This window comes from Panicum hallii, chromosome 3, assembly GCF_002211085.1.
Source record: "Panicum hallii strain FIL2 chromosome 3, PHallii_v3.1, whole genome shotgun sequence".
In the NCBI taxonomy this organism is placed as follows: Eukaryota; Viridiplantae; Streptophyta; class Magnoliopsida; order Poales; family Poaceae; genus Panicum; species Panicum hallii.
Window position 1 is genome coordinate 53443501 of NC_038044.1, and position 14984 is coordinate 53458484.

The 14984-nt window shown below is 45.2% G+C and overlaps 1 long non-coding RNA gene and 1 pseudogene across 3 annotated transcripts; one reads left to right on the forward strand and one right to left on the reverse strand.

Annotated features, from left to right (window-relative positions):
- Positions 1-1306: 1306 nt before the first annotated feature.
- On the reverse strand, positions 1307-2050 carry LOC112885478 (annotated as a pseudogene).
- A 1874-nt stretch (positions 2051-3924) lies between these two features.
- Positions 3925-6915, forward strand: LOC112888020. Of its 3 annotated transcripts, none has more exons than XR_003227686.1 (4): positions 3925-4315; positions 4552-4710; positions 4976-6212; positions 6372-6915. It is a non-coding gene; the product is annotated as an uncharacterized LOC112888020 (long non-coding RNA). The 3 variants fall into 3 exon arrangements; XR_003227685.1 differs by having other exon boundaries at positions 3926-4315; positions 6394-6915; XR_003227687.1 differs by having other exon boundaries at positions 3927-4315; positions 4552-4705; positions 6394-6915.
- The last annotated feature ends 8069 nt before the right edge of the window (positions 6916-14984 follow it).

Genomic DNA, 14984 nt, shown 5'->3' on the forward strand with positions numbered 1-14984 from the left:
CATCCCATCAACATATGTCTCATCAGATGCAAGTGTATCAAAGTCATTATCACTTAAATTGCTATCTCTAATAAAGTTGTGCAACGCCATGCAAGCAATTATAATCTTTGATTGCTTCTCCATTAAGTAGCTCGGCATTTTTAAAAGAATGCGCCATTTCATTTTGAGTACCCCAAATGAACGCTCAATAACATTTCTAAGCGATGAATGAGCATGGTTGAACAACTCCTTCAACCCAATTGGTTGGCTAGCATTTTAAAATTCTGTAATGTGGTACCTTTGACCTTTACAAGGTGCTAGATAGCCCTTTCTATTTGGGTAGCCTGAGTCAACAAGATAGTACTTCCCATCGGGAGGATGTGGAAAATTATTTTTATATTTATTGAACACAGTGTCCCTCCATATGCGAGTATCATGAGCGGACCCAGGCCATCCCACTACCACAAATATGAACCTCATATCAAAATCACAAACAGCCATAATATTCTGACTGCAATATCCATATCGATTCATATGCACTGCGTGCTCAGATGGTGGAACAATGACTTCAATATGTGTTCCATCTATTGCACCTATGCAATTTCTGAAATGAGGCCAGGATCTATACTCTCGGATTTTTGGATGCACCACAGCAAAGGTCTCGTCTACGGGTTTGATATTTTTGGCAGCCAAAAGATTCACAGCTTCTAAGACATCATTGAACCTCCTACTCACAGTTTCTAAAGAATGTGAAAAAATATGATTTGCTTGCCGAACTGATTGAGGTGCACCGCACATCTATAAGAACATACCAAGTGCTTCAATCGAGCACATCTCATATGAGGATGTCAAACCATAATTGTTAACTAATTTCTCATGCAAGTTACAGAACACTAACCTTCCCATTCTGAACATGGTATAGCAGCTCTCTTCATTACTAAGTTGCCACTGAACAAATTGATAACCTGATTCTTGTGGCACTCTTCTTGACTTCTTTTCGGATGAAGATATCCCAGAATCAAGCATTGCATAAGCTGCTATTGCTGCTGCTTCATACATCCAACCACTTGATTCACTTGAATTACTTGCTATTTCAGAATCATTAGACTCACTTGAAGTGAAAGCCATCTGTACAGATAACTGAAAACCATATGTCAAAGTTCAAAATTCAAAACTGGTTCCGTATACAACACACTAAATTAAAGATACAATACAAATGATAATTTGAAAATACAATACACTAGCAATCTCTAGCGTTTCTTCCTCTCCTCCCAAGTCCTCTTAAGCCATCCAAGCTTCCCTTTAGAGGTTTTAAGAGTGACAAACACATCTCTAAATTCCTTTTTGATGAGGAGTTGGGTGGTATAAAAATGTTCATCACTTCCTTCACATGCCCCAGCTTCAATGACTGATTGCAACATTTCTGCTATCTCTTGCCTAATATGATCAGTGGGTGCAGAAGTTGCAGAGCTTGAACTAGCTTTCTCCACAAATGAGTCCACAAAACGCTTGAACTGCATATCTCTAAAATTTTTCTTCCCCTTCTTTGGAGATTTATAAGCAGCACCTCTTTTCGCAGGTTATTTTTCAGCAGAACTTGGATGTACCTCTTGAACATCCTCACTATCATTATCTGCTGACCCTTCTCTTGCACCTGGAGCCACAGCATTTGCATTGGTGCAGGACGCACCACTAAACATGATTTCAACATCTTCTTCATTATCCAAAGGGGCAAATCTAAATTTTTTGCACAATGGCATGGCCTGAAACACAAAAACTCTATAAGTTTATATTTATCATACAACAACATAATAAGATATACAACAAAATCAAACACAAGGTTGCTTACCTCAATTTTTTCTTCCCACCAATCATCACTAGCCGCAATTGTACCGGTCTTTGGGTCTCTTCCCAATCCAGACGCAATAAAAAGTAGTGTCTTCCATGTGGTAAAATCAGCTTTCAATGCATCCCATCGGTTTTTCATTTGAACACGGGTGTAATTCCTACCCGTCCGTTCATTGAATTGGCTAATAAGGTTGGCGTAACCTTTGTTGTTCAAACAACCTTGTGGTCTATTATTTGCCAAGACTTGTTCCACACATATCTCATTAAAAAATTTTGCGGCATTTGAATCCCATTGTGCATTGGGTTTCCTAGTCTTTGGTACTGGCATATTTTCCATCTATGCATTCAACAAATTCAACAAAGGAATTCACTCTCAAGTTTGCCAAACTCTTAATGGATTTTTTTAAAGGTAATGTGTGAAGATTTAATGCATAACTAGAAATATATCCACCAAACCTAAACCTACAATTAAGCTATATCAACCTAAACCTACAATTGTGGACAACCACTTGCAGGAACATGGGAACCTGTTCCTCAATTGAGCTGTTAATTATGTCTGTAAGCAAGCGGTTTTTGTCCTAAGCAGTGTGCACAGGTAGAAAAAAGGGGCTCTCCTCATGAGAAGTTGTTCTACACAGTGCTGGTTATCATTGTGGAAAATGAACCTAAGGTTTGGATCCTAATTTTGTCTCTTTCAGCTAAGGGACCCTAGGTGACAGGTGGTCTGTGGCACAAACTGCGTCTATGCACATTGTGGCACAAACTCTAGCAGACTGACCAATAATTTTGCACCGCTTGACAGCCAAATCATCCATCTAAACGTTTTAACCAATGATAAATTGCAATTAGAAATTGACAGATACAAATCAAAAGCACATATGAAAGGAAAAACAGCCTCAGAAGTCAGAACTCATCCATGCAGTCTATTTAGCATAAGGTTCAGTTAAGATTGGAAATAATTCAGATAAGCTTAGAGTTTCCTCCAGGATTTGAGAACTCCCTCGTATGAAAAAGGCATCATGATAATATACTTTGCAGTTTTTTTTTCGGACAAACTCATGCAACTAAGTACTACTGAGCTAATAAATAACCAAACCAATAATGCTATAAACAACTAACTTTATAATACTAAGAACTGGTATGTTCGAGTGCTCAAACTGGAGAGTGCAGCGAGCGCCTGGTATATGAGGAACCGAGCAGGGCATACCTTGCCTTCCGGAGGGGCGCGCGGGGGCGGCGCGGGGGCCGGCGCGGGGGCGCCGGCGGGGGGGGGGGGGGGGGGGGCGGCGCCGGCCGGCGCGGGGGCGGCGCAGGGGGTCACGGGCACGGGGGAGGATTGGATCGGGGAAGAGACGGGTGGAGAGGGATAAGCTGCGCTGAAGCTGGTCCGCTCCGACTGCTGGAAACCACCGCGTTTTCATGGGCCATCCGCAAGCGCTGCTGGGAGAAGCTGGCCCAGAAGTGGAGCGTTTGGCCAGCCCACGACTTAAACTTGCTCAGAAGCTGTCCCATAAGCTGTGCCAAACAGGATCAATGGGTAAAGATTAATGTTGGTGGAGCTTTTGATTCATAATGACCAAGACAAGTGGAGCTATCGTCGTCACAAAACTAACAAGGCAACTACGGGGATAAGATCGAGATGATGGCTCGTGGTGCAGATTAGTGCCGGATAAAAAGACAGTTTTTGACATATTGCAAGTCTCGGGTGGTAGGTGATGCTTTGAAGCACGAAGTGCTTGAAATCTCGTATACCTCTCATCGTCAGAGGATGCTCAAAAAAATAAATTACACTCGTCATACAACAACCTGTAATGTTGTATCGTTTTAGTCCATCAAGTTGCAAAATCGCGTGCTACAAATAGTCTATTGTGTGCATATACGGTCTCGTGTACGTCATACCAGCGTATTTCGCCATGGTGGCAGTGTGACGTGTACTGCTGGATGCTTATTCGCTATGTGTGGGCTGTCATTTTTTCATGTAACATCTTGCATTTTCTATTTAAAAGGAGTCACCCTATAATTACCTATTCCATTTATTTGACACCTTCCCTCTCCTATCTTTTTTTCCTGCCGACGGACAACTCCCAGCAGACGTTCCTTTTTCTATTTCCTGTCGCTTGCCAATTCCCAATTCCCCATCTCGTGGATATGGTTGGGGCTGCCGCTGGCCAAGCCGCGGCCTGCAAGGCCTCTGCCGCTCGCCAAAGCTGGCTGTGAGGCCTCCCCCGGCGTTTGCATGGTGGATTTGTGGACGGGGTCTGCAGCTTCGACGAGCGCCCCAGGGTGGTTTGCGGCTTTGTCGTGGTCCGGCCCCTCGAAGAGGACGGGGATGAGTCGCTGCTCAGCCGGCTGCAGGCAGCATCCTGCGAGGCCGCGCCATGTCCGCCGACGCCCGAGATTGTCTTTGGCTACGCCTATCGACAATCCCAGTCGGCCTTTGACTTTGCCTTCTTCGTCACTACAGCATCTGCAAGGCCGCCGCCACCTTGTGAGCACTACCATTTGATTGCGATTTCGTTTCCTTCTCTTCCCATTTGCTGTTGTTTCTTGGTAATTGCTATTTCCGCTCTCTAATTTCATCACCAAATTCGTTGATTAACTAGTAGGCCAATAGAAGGGGGAAGTTTGTTGTTGCAACGATAAATTCTGTTACAACTTACAAATAACTCGTTACAAACAGTTTTATGCATATAACCCATACATCTTTCTGTTGCTTCGTTTGAGGCCCTCTCCAAATATTTCGATCGCTCCAAACGCGACGAAAGCGGCGGCGGCCACGGCGGCAGTGTGGGGTGATCGCAAAGAACTAGGCACCTGCATATCCTCCGGCGACCGTGATGGAACCACAGCAACGTGCGCCAGACGACCTCCCTCCTGAGTACGGTATCTATTCCATCCCCTTCTTTTGGCCCTTGCTTTGTGATTTTGCATTCTATTGATAGATTGGTATAGTATATATGTTCCTCCGCTTTAGGTCCTTGCAATTGTGGTTTTGGCTTTATGTTGGTAGATAGGAAAGGAGATGAGTTCGTTGTGTAAGGATGTTTATGAGATTGGTTTAGCAATGTGTAGATGCGATTTGATCCGTAGGGAATATGAGTTCATTAATTGATTCTGATAAATATATGTTGTGTGCTGTTGTATGTAGGTTCCTCTGATGAGTTTTTCACTGTGGAGATACATCACTCAGGGTTTTTTTTGTGGAATTGGGAAGAACATGGCATATCTAAATGAGAAGGTTGATTGGTTTGATCACTGCAGCAATGATACTTGGTCTCTTCTCTTTATGGAGGATTTTTTGAAGCAATTGCATATTATTTTTGCTGGATATGTCAGGGTGTATTGGTGTTACCAAACAGGTCGATTGCAGAAGGGTTGCAGCCTTTGAATTGTGATGCCCACACTGTGTCAATGAACAATATCAGCAAGACTGAGAAGAACATATTGTTGTATGTTGATCATCACAGTTTTTTGGAGTCACAACGCAAGAAAATGGTGGATGTTGTCTATGTTGAAGGGCACAAGGAGATTCCTGAAGGACGGGGAACAAGCAATGGTCCAAGCGATGGTGGAGAGCTTGAAGAAAATGAATGGCTTTCAGATGATTCTGATGGAACATATTTTCAGTTTGCGGACTCAAGACTATGGCATAGGTATGGATAATGACGACCTTTATGAGCACAATATTGATGATCAGGTTGAAGAAGAAATGTTTGACAACAAAGGAAAGGAGGTTGTAGCTGTACCAGATGATAGAGATGGCGATGACACCCTTGAACATGAGGACCTACATCTACCAATTTCTGATGATGAGAGCATAAAGTTTGGTTTCAAAACTTTTAGAGCAGATATTGATATGCAAAATCCAATCTTCAGAGTTGGAATGGTGTTCTCTGATGTGAAAGAGCTTAGGCAGGCTGTTGACATCTATAGCATCAAGAATAGACGCCCTATACAAAAAACATGAAATGAGAGGAAGAAGCTTGATAGCTTGTTTTAGATTATATAATAGTATACCAGAAAATAGAGTGCATGATTGCTACTCTATTGCCACTTACTTGAAAGCTTACGAGTACTCCATCATGCCAGTAAGAGGCAAGGAGCACTGGGAGAAGATGAATGGTGTTGAAATGCACCCTCCGGTATATGAGAAGAAGGTTGGGAGGCCAAAAAAGACAAGAAGGAAGGCGCCTGTTGAGCTTGAGGGAGGGACCAAGATCAGCAAACATGGAGTAACCATACATTGCAGCATCTGCAAGTCTGCTCACCACAACAAGAAGGGGCACTACAAATATGCACAACAGAACCAAGGTGTTGACGGAGCAAATATAGAGGTTACAAATGATGCAACTAAGGAAGATGATGATGATCCAACCATCCTTCAGGTAAAATGAGTGCACAGTGTGCATTGCCAAATTTGTTTGTCTTTGCCATAACTGATGGAATATCGTGGTATTGGAGAACATAATACCAACTTATTGAATGAGATCACTACATTTTGCACTTCCTCATAATTTCTTTTGTCATGTATAATTGAATGCCAGCTCCTGATGCACTCTGCCGCAGGATCCACTACAAGCCAACTCTAGGCACCTGGTCCACTACCAGTCTCTTTTTTTTCTGAACAAGAGAGAGATGCAATGCCTCCTCTAAGAGTGACCACTGCAATGTCAATAGGCAGACCGAGGAGGGGAAGAGAGAGTAGAGGTGGCACAAGATCGACAATAGATGATACAGGTGGTACAAGGATTAGGGGCACCAGACGGCGTGGTCAAATAAGGGGTACAACAAGTGGTAGGGTAAACAACACCAAAGGACGTGGTCGCAAAAGAGCTGCAAGAGATGATGATAGTACAGGAGAACAAGTTGTCGAGAAGGTTGTCATGTCACAGAAAGCACCAGCCTACCATAGTCATTAATAAGATCAAGAATAATTCATTTTTATTATGTGATTGTAATGGGTAGACATAAGCTTGTAGTTAATGTTAGTAATACTGTGTCACTACTATTTTTTAGGACCTTTTGATTTGTATTTCAGTCAATTCTGGATGACATTTTGTGAAATTATTATTTTATAATTCTGGATTGCACTTTCCTTTCTACATAGATTATTGCACGTTCTTGTAAAAGCGTAGCACATATGTTGGGACAGGCAGCTCACGGTCTAAGAAAAACGACAGACAGCCTACAGACGACGGTCCAAGAAAAACGAAAGACAGCCTACAGATGACAACTAAACCATCCAACAGTCCACATCACAGTGCCACCATGGTGAAATACGTTGACATGGCGTACACGAGACCGTATACGCACACAATAGACTACTTGTAGATGCGATTGTTTTGCAATTTGATGGACTAAAGCGATACAAGGTTACAAGTTGTTGTATGACGAGCGCAATTCACTCTGCTCAAAATGCGAGAAACAGCTTGCGAGCATGGTCCGTGGACCAAACAAGGAGGGAGTAGGTCGGAGTGGCACACGAACTTGCTTATTTTGGCAAAGCGAACAAAGCATGAGGCTGTGCATGGTATATTTGTTGTTAAGTGTATATTGAGTAGAAATTGTATTTGGTCAGAAATTTCAAATGTAACTCTATTTATGAGTTTTAATAAAAACATTCCCTCAAAAAAAGAAAAGAAAAGGAAAGTTGGGCTAAGCGGTTCAGACGGGCTGGACTGGATGGTTTCCTTCATATTTGCTGGGCTGGGCTAAGAAGGGCCGAGGCAACACAGTTTTTTTCAGCCCAATTAATCACTCCCTACCCATCATCAACGTAGGAACTTTTTTTAAAAAGGGCTTAAAAAATTAAATTCGAAAAAGATGTGCCGATTTGGAAATTTTCCAAAAATGGGTACCTCCCGCCCAGGAGGCGTGGGGCCGGACACCTCCCGCCCATCCAACAGGCGGGAGGTGGCAAATCTTTTTCTAGGCCCCTCCTGAGGGCTTCTTCACGAATAAAAAATTTTCTTATTCGTAAAGAGGCCCCTCCCACGGCGGCAAAGGCATCCATCCCACCCAACAGGCGGGAGGTGCCCGGATTTATGTCTTTCTTATTTTTTATTCGAATTTATATTTTATAAACTATTTAAAATTCATACTTTTTTAAATACAAGATTTATTCGCCATACTCTTTTGTATACATATAAAATTTTAGTTCAATTTTACGAAGAAGATTACGGTATCTAAAACTCGTATGAAGATAGTTAAGCGATAACGTTTTGCAACGTAGAATCCAAATATTATGATAGTACGATACATCAAGCTATTAAAAATAAAATAGTATGATACAAAAAACAGCTTAAATATACAGAGTCCACCGAATCAGGAGTATCTACTCCGCCTGTCCCGGTCCTCGCGCTCTCTTGTTCCTCCCCCCTAGTCCTAGGTCGTCGGCGTATGTGCCCCTCCGAGTACGTGAGTGCATCTGGAGCACGGTGTGGACGAGGTGGAGGAGGCGCCGGCGTGAACGGTTCATCCTGGGTCTGTGGAGGTGGAGCGTCATACGTCTGGGAGGGGCCAATGATGTCTGGCCCAGTGCCGCCGCCCTCCAACTCTGACAAACTGACGCAGTCGCAGTCGCCGTCCCAGTCCGGCACACCGAACAGACCACCGTGTGCAGGAGCTCCCATCGACCACGCATGCTGAGTAAAGCCCTGAGAATACGGAGCAGCTGGCGTCGAACCCGGCGGGAGAGACATTCCTGGAGCATAGGCGCCAAACATCTGAGGCTCCATTCTTGCAGGAGGAGGCCCCATTACCGTCAAGTGCATCACTATAAAAACAAACGAAATTAGTCATGTAAATCAAAGTTGATCGAAATGGCAATTATAAAGGACTTACAGCTCGAACTGGCGGCAGTACCGCTGGACGCTGCGTGCGGTGCTGCAGAGGTTGATGGGCCAGCTGTGTACACGTGGGCGGATGCATGAGATGAACTGGAGGCCCCCACGTCGTCTCTGCTGCAACACGTCAGTGCACGAAACGCTCGCGTCAAGTTTTCATGAATCCGACGAAAGCTCTCTTTGTACTATGCCTCCGGTACACGTACTCCAGGGTCAAACAACGTGATCTGAGATGCAGCTTCGATCTCCACGCAGTGGATCAGATCGATCTGCATGAGTAATGGGTAGCAGAGTAATATTGTTATCGATTTTTTTAAAAAAGATTTAATAATTGAAGTTGCGAAAGACGTACCGCGCCACGCTGCGCTTGATCACGGTACAAGGGATACATGTTCGAGATGGTCGGCGGGTGCTGATGCTCCGCGTCATCAATACGTGAAAGAGTGACATACGGACGCGAGCGAGTGAGGTACCAGCGGAGGTATGCACCATAAGACGCCTCTGTGTGTGGCTGCGGCTCGTCCCACACATCGTCGGGTGAATCTAGCCACGCTCCCACGTACTCCTGCAGCTTGACAACCCAGTTCACTTCGTTGCCATGATATCCCCTGCGCGAATGTCTGTTGCAAGCATTTGGAAGACAATATTATTTCATGATAACGGTTATATAATTAATAGAAAATGAGTTATCACAAACTTACTCGTGTACGCTGCGTGGCACGTCCTAGAACGCTCGGGGTAGGAGAGGGAAGTGCTGTCGTCGCCCGAACTGCCTCGTCACTCGCTCGACGCAGTACGGCTCCACGACAATATTGAACACTAGGTTCGCCTTTGTGAGCCAGTACGCCTCATCACGCGTGCACAGGGAGGACAACCCATACGGCGCACGTGTCTGGAGAGCCGCATCGGTGTACGGGGTCCAGATGACATCCTGTGGCCGCAACCGATCAAATTCGGACATGAACTGCGGGTATGCTTTTCGGACCTGCTGATGAGCCCAGCTCATCTGCAAAATTACACAACTACGTCGGTACTTTGCATATGCAAAAATGTACAACAGTAAATTAAAGAGCTTACCCGTCGATGGGTCCAAAGCGAACCCACAGTGGGTCTGTCCTCGTGCCACAGCCCATTCATCTTGGGCGGATAAGGCTCCTCGCTGATTAGGGGGCGTGCTATGGTGAATCGCTCGTACGACCATAGCTGCAGCAGAAGTGGACAGCCTGTGATGACGGCGGTCCTCTCCGTCTTGAAACAGGCTTGGCAAAGGCCTCGGTATGTCGCAACAAGCACTGCCGATCCCCAGCTCCACCCAGGTACCTGGCCCGGCTCCGCATCCGCAATCGCGCGCGCGTACTGGATGAGAACCTTGTCCACATAGTTGCCGCTAGAGCTGCAGAAAAGAGCCCAGCCGAACAGCCACAACAGATATGCCTCCAGGCAGCGCGACACCTCGTACTGCCCAGCCAGAGGGTGGAGATCTTGAGCCTGAAATATATTTGTTTAATGCTTAGAGATAGTCACATATGATTCAATTATATTAATTAAAAATAATTGTACGTACCCTATATTGTATTACCCAACCCTTGACGGGGCCGGGCGCGTTAGGTACGTCCAAAAAATGTGGCGGGTTCACTGGAGCAAACCGCTCCTGAAGCTCCACCCTCCAGGTAGGTGGCACGATAATCGGGCCAACGGCTTCCCCCACAATGGGAAGCCTGAGCAGGTACGACACATCCTGCAACGTGGGGGCCATCTCCCCGCACGGCAAGTGGAACGTGTGTATCTCCAAACGCCACCTGTCCGTCAACGCCGCAAGTAGAGAGCGGTCGAGCTGCATCCGCTTCTTGGTGCCACCATCTTGGCCATCGCCGGCCTGAAGCATACGTGTGAGTGGCAGCAAACCAGCCTCACGTAACCTGTATATTTTGCATTATGGTTAAAATTGTCGTACAAGCAATACATTCATTCCGTAAAAAAAATACAAAGTATCACCTGTCAAGCCAGCGGTCGTCCAGGTGCAACAACTCCTTTGCTACACGAGGGCGCAACTTGTGAAGCTGCTGCCCCTCCACCGCTGCCAGGTACGACCTGTGCCGTACAACGGTGCTCACGTCAAGGAGCTCCGGTGTCTACGCCATATCTGCATGAAAAATTAAGTACGATACATATATTAGAAACATATTTAACGAATACAACTAAGAGTATACAAATGCCAAGTCACAGTTACATTACAAACACACATAATGATCTGTTAAAAGTCACTGCGGCAAATATTACAAATACACATAATGGTCAGTTCATCAAGTTTCCGCCATTGCTTGTTAAATTTTTGTTGATTTGTTTCCTTGCATAGTCTCTTGAACATATCCATAAGGTGCTTGTTCTTGAACTGCCTGAAAAAGTTTGCACCGATGTGTCTCATGCACCACCTACTGCGAACATCACGCCACTTGGCTGGCTCTCCGATCTCCACACACCCCTCCTGCAAATCTAGTATTGCCCTTAGTATGCTGGCGTGACAATCATGTAGCAGGCACACATCTTCCTTGTCCCGAACGACTACAACCTTAACCCATTCCAGGAACCAGTACCAACTGTCTGTGTTCTTACTCTCAACAAAAACAAAAGCAACCAGAAGCAATTGATTGTTTCCATCCACTGCAATGGCTGTCAGCATTTGCCATCTATACTTTCGTGTGAGAAAGATCCCATCGATGCACAGGATAGGCCGGCAGTGTTGGAATGCGTTAATGCATGGACCAAGCTGAAAAAGGTCCGCTGCAATATGAAGGGCGGATCTTGTCCTCTGTCTAGACTTTTCAGTTCATAATAGTTTCCAGGATTTCTCTAACAAATGACGGCCAACAATCGAGAAATATTATCATATGCAGCATCGAACGTGCCAAACTTCATCTCTAACACCTTCTGTTTTGCACTCCACGCCTTCCCGTACAAGATGGTATACTTGTACTTCTCTTGAATATGCCTGATAATAGACTTTGGTTCAAATAACAGGTTGGCTACTATCATCCCGTACATCTTGTTTGCAATGTATTGGGATGTAAGGTTGCGATGGGACTTTTGCATGCCCGGCAAATGACAAGTGTGCTGAGTGATAATTGAGCATTCCCAATAATCTTTCCATTCGCCCTTATAGGTATGCACCCGCCACGGACAACCCTCCTTCACACATACCACATCGTATTTACGAGACTTGCACTCGACTGTTTTGAACTCTCGCATAAGAGAGAGACCAACACTTAACAGCTTCCTTCACCTCATCAATTGACTGGTACCTCGCACCCTGGATAACTTCATTCTCCCTACAATCCCAAGGCACGCTGGGTCCCTCATCTATGACAAGATGACTGAAGTCGCTGCTCACCCATTCTTTAGGCACATCCTCGTCATCATCAGACGAATCGGCATTCATTGCTTCATCCAACTCACGATCTTCGTCTCGCAGCTGTTCAACAATACGGGGTATGTTCTCCCCCTCATCAGCCACGCATTGAGGTGCTACGGTGCCACCTGCCTCAATGTTTGGCTCCTCAACTTCTTCATCAACATCTTCATCCCCCGCAGTAGCTTCGATGTTTATCAAAGGCTTCTGGTACACACAGACAAGGAGTACCAGTGGCCATTGCCAATGACTTGCATTTTGCAGATAACTTAACCAGTCATCGTTGCTTGCAAGTGGCATCAGCTCCCAGATCAAAGCGTGAGTGGTACGATTTATGATGCACTGAACACTCATAGTGTCTCCTGATTAATCCTTAATCCGTTCATTAACCAGTTGCATAGGGATTCAAATATCCTCTCGTGCGGTCTGGTAATTCCTCTGACCGCACAATTGAATTCACTTAAATCTACCCCATTCGGCCCATAAATCACATTTCCTTCTCCGTAATATATACTAGAAGTACCCTTCTTGGAAGACATATCTGTCAATTATTAATAAGCTAGTTATACTACATATTAATACACAACGACCCTAAGTTTTAGGGATTCCCAGATTGTATTTTCCAGATTTTAAACTATTCAGAATATAAATTATACTAAAACCAATTGAAAATACTAAAAACTATTCAAAATATAACTACCCTAAGAAATATTTCCTAGATTATAGTTATTTTCAAGTAATTATACGACTAGAACGAGAATATACCTCCAAACCGATGTGTGAACAGGGCTTCGCCACTTCCTCTCCTCTCTTCCTCTCTTTCCTTTCTTTTTTTCCTGGTTTTTGCTGAATAAAATGGGAATTTAGAGGTCAGGTGGGGGCTTATATAGGGGGAGGGAACCTCCCACCCGCCCAACGGGCGGGATGCCCCTCGGCACTGTAGGGGCCCACACCTCCTGCCCGTTGGGCGGGCGGGATGCCCCTGCGGCCGCGTCAGGGGCCTCTTCGCGAATAAGTTTCATATTCGCGAAGAGACCCTCGGGAGGGGTCTAGAAAAAGATTTGGCACCTCCCGCCCATCCTCCTGCCCCACGCCTCCTGCTCGTTGGTCGGGCGGGAGGTACCCGTTTTTGGAAATTTTCCAAATCGGCACCCCTTTTTCGAATTTAATTTTTTAACCCTTTTTTTTAAAAAACTTCGTCAATGTAGGGCAAGTGTTTGCAGGTCGCGGCCGTTCGAGGAACCCACTGATTCTCTGGCAGCCCGCTGCATCCGCCGCCGAAGACACGCTGGGTCTTGCTGGACTGCCGCTAGCTTGAACGGCTTGGCTCCTTGGTCGCCGACGCCAAAAGCCTGGATCCCTAGCAGGGCGACATTGCCGTCCCCACCGCCGACCGGTTCCGGTGCTGGGTCGAGTACCACAACGGCTTCATCATGCGCTTCATCGACAACAGCACACCTGATCTCCCCGTGTTGACCTATGACCCAAGCTACTTCACCGACGAGCTGCCTCCCCTGACTCACTCCTGGACGTTGTGTGTCGTCAGCGATGGAGACCGGAAGCAGGCATTGATGATCCGTAGGTTGATATGAGGAGGAAGGCGCTGCTGGTAGCCGTCCAGTGAACCACCCATCCATATAGAACAGACTATTATTTACCTACGAAACTTCAGCGGCAACTAGCACTGGTATTGGTAGAAAATTCATGGAATGGAAAAAAAGCTTCGAATAAAGATATGGGAGGGATATATAGTTGTAAAATCTTGCATTTCTTTTCTTTTGTGAGACTTCCAACTTGTTTTTATGCTGCAGTTTCCCTTTTTCCGACATCAAGAGATTTGTTTTCTTGATTACTAGTGAGGAGGACATCACCTGCTCGGATAGAACATATTGGCAACTTTTGACTTTTCAGGTGAAATAATTCTTTGTCATGATTGTATTAATACATTTGGTGAATTGATGCTGCGTCATGACGTGTGTTCATTGTCATTTTCAAAAATACATATATGGATCAAAAAGAGTAATAAACACACATGGAATGCATGGAAAATTAAAGAAGTTGATTGGGGACCAAGTCCAAGTATTCCCAACATCCTCTGCCAGGCCACCACGTCACTTTTGGCCCAAGAAAAGAAAAAGATCAAATTCAACACGTTTCAGGGCTGGATTCGGACTGCAGGCCCACGGCAACTTGTGACGGACGTCACGACTTCATCCAGATTCCGTTTTGGGCATTCAAGTACTTGATGGAAACCTTATCAAGTCTACTTTCATAGACTCATGTCCATATCTTCTCAGAGGCGGCCGCAATTGTTGATTTACTATAGAGATCTTTTCTATCCAAGGTGCTGCATCACCTGATTTTAGCCCGATGGGCTGTATATCAAGTGGGGTCCAATAGGGACGTGTCCTAGGGTTTAGGGACGACCCCACCACGTTTTGGTCATCCTCTACCCTCTCATATACCTCCATAGCCGCCACAAACAGATTGGGTTTTGTTTAGATCAAGTTTAGCCTTCGCTACTTGCTTGTAAGCGCGTGTGCTGGATCACCGTCCATCTTCTTGTCTTTGAAACCCCACATCATTAGAGATTGAGTTTGAAACCTTCATCTATATCTTATAAATTCGATACTTGTTTACTTATTCTTGCTAGTTCTTCGATTGCTTGTAGGACGAGTGCCCTAGTAGCCGGGTGTCATGCTCCATAAGATCACGGCAGCCATTGGAGGTGGTGTATCGGTTGCTACGTCTCTTGAAGGCTATAGTTGGGCCATGAACGTCTCCATCCACCAATCGAGTTATCCATCCCCTCTCACCGAAAGATTGGGAACAAACCCTACTGGGTTCACATCAGTTGGTAATCAGAGCAAGATTGTTCGGTGTGGGACTTCTAGTCCTTTACTTTT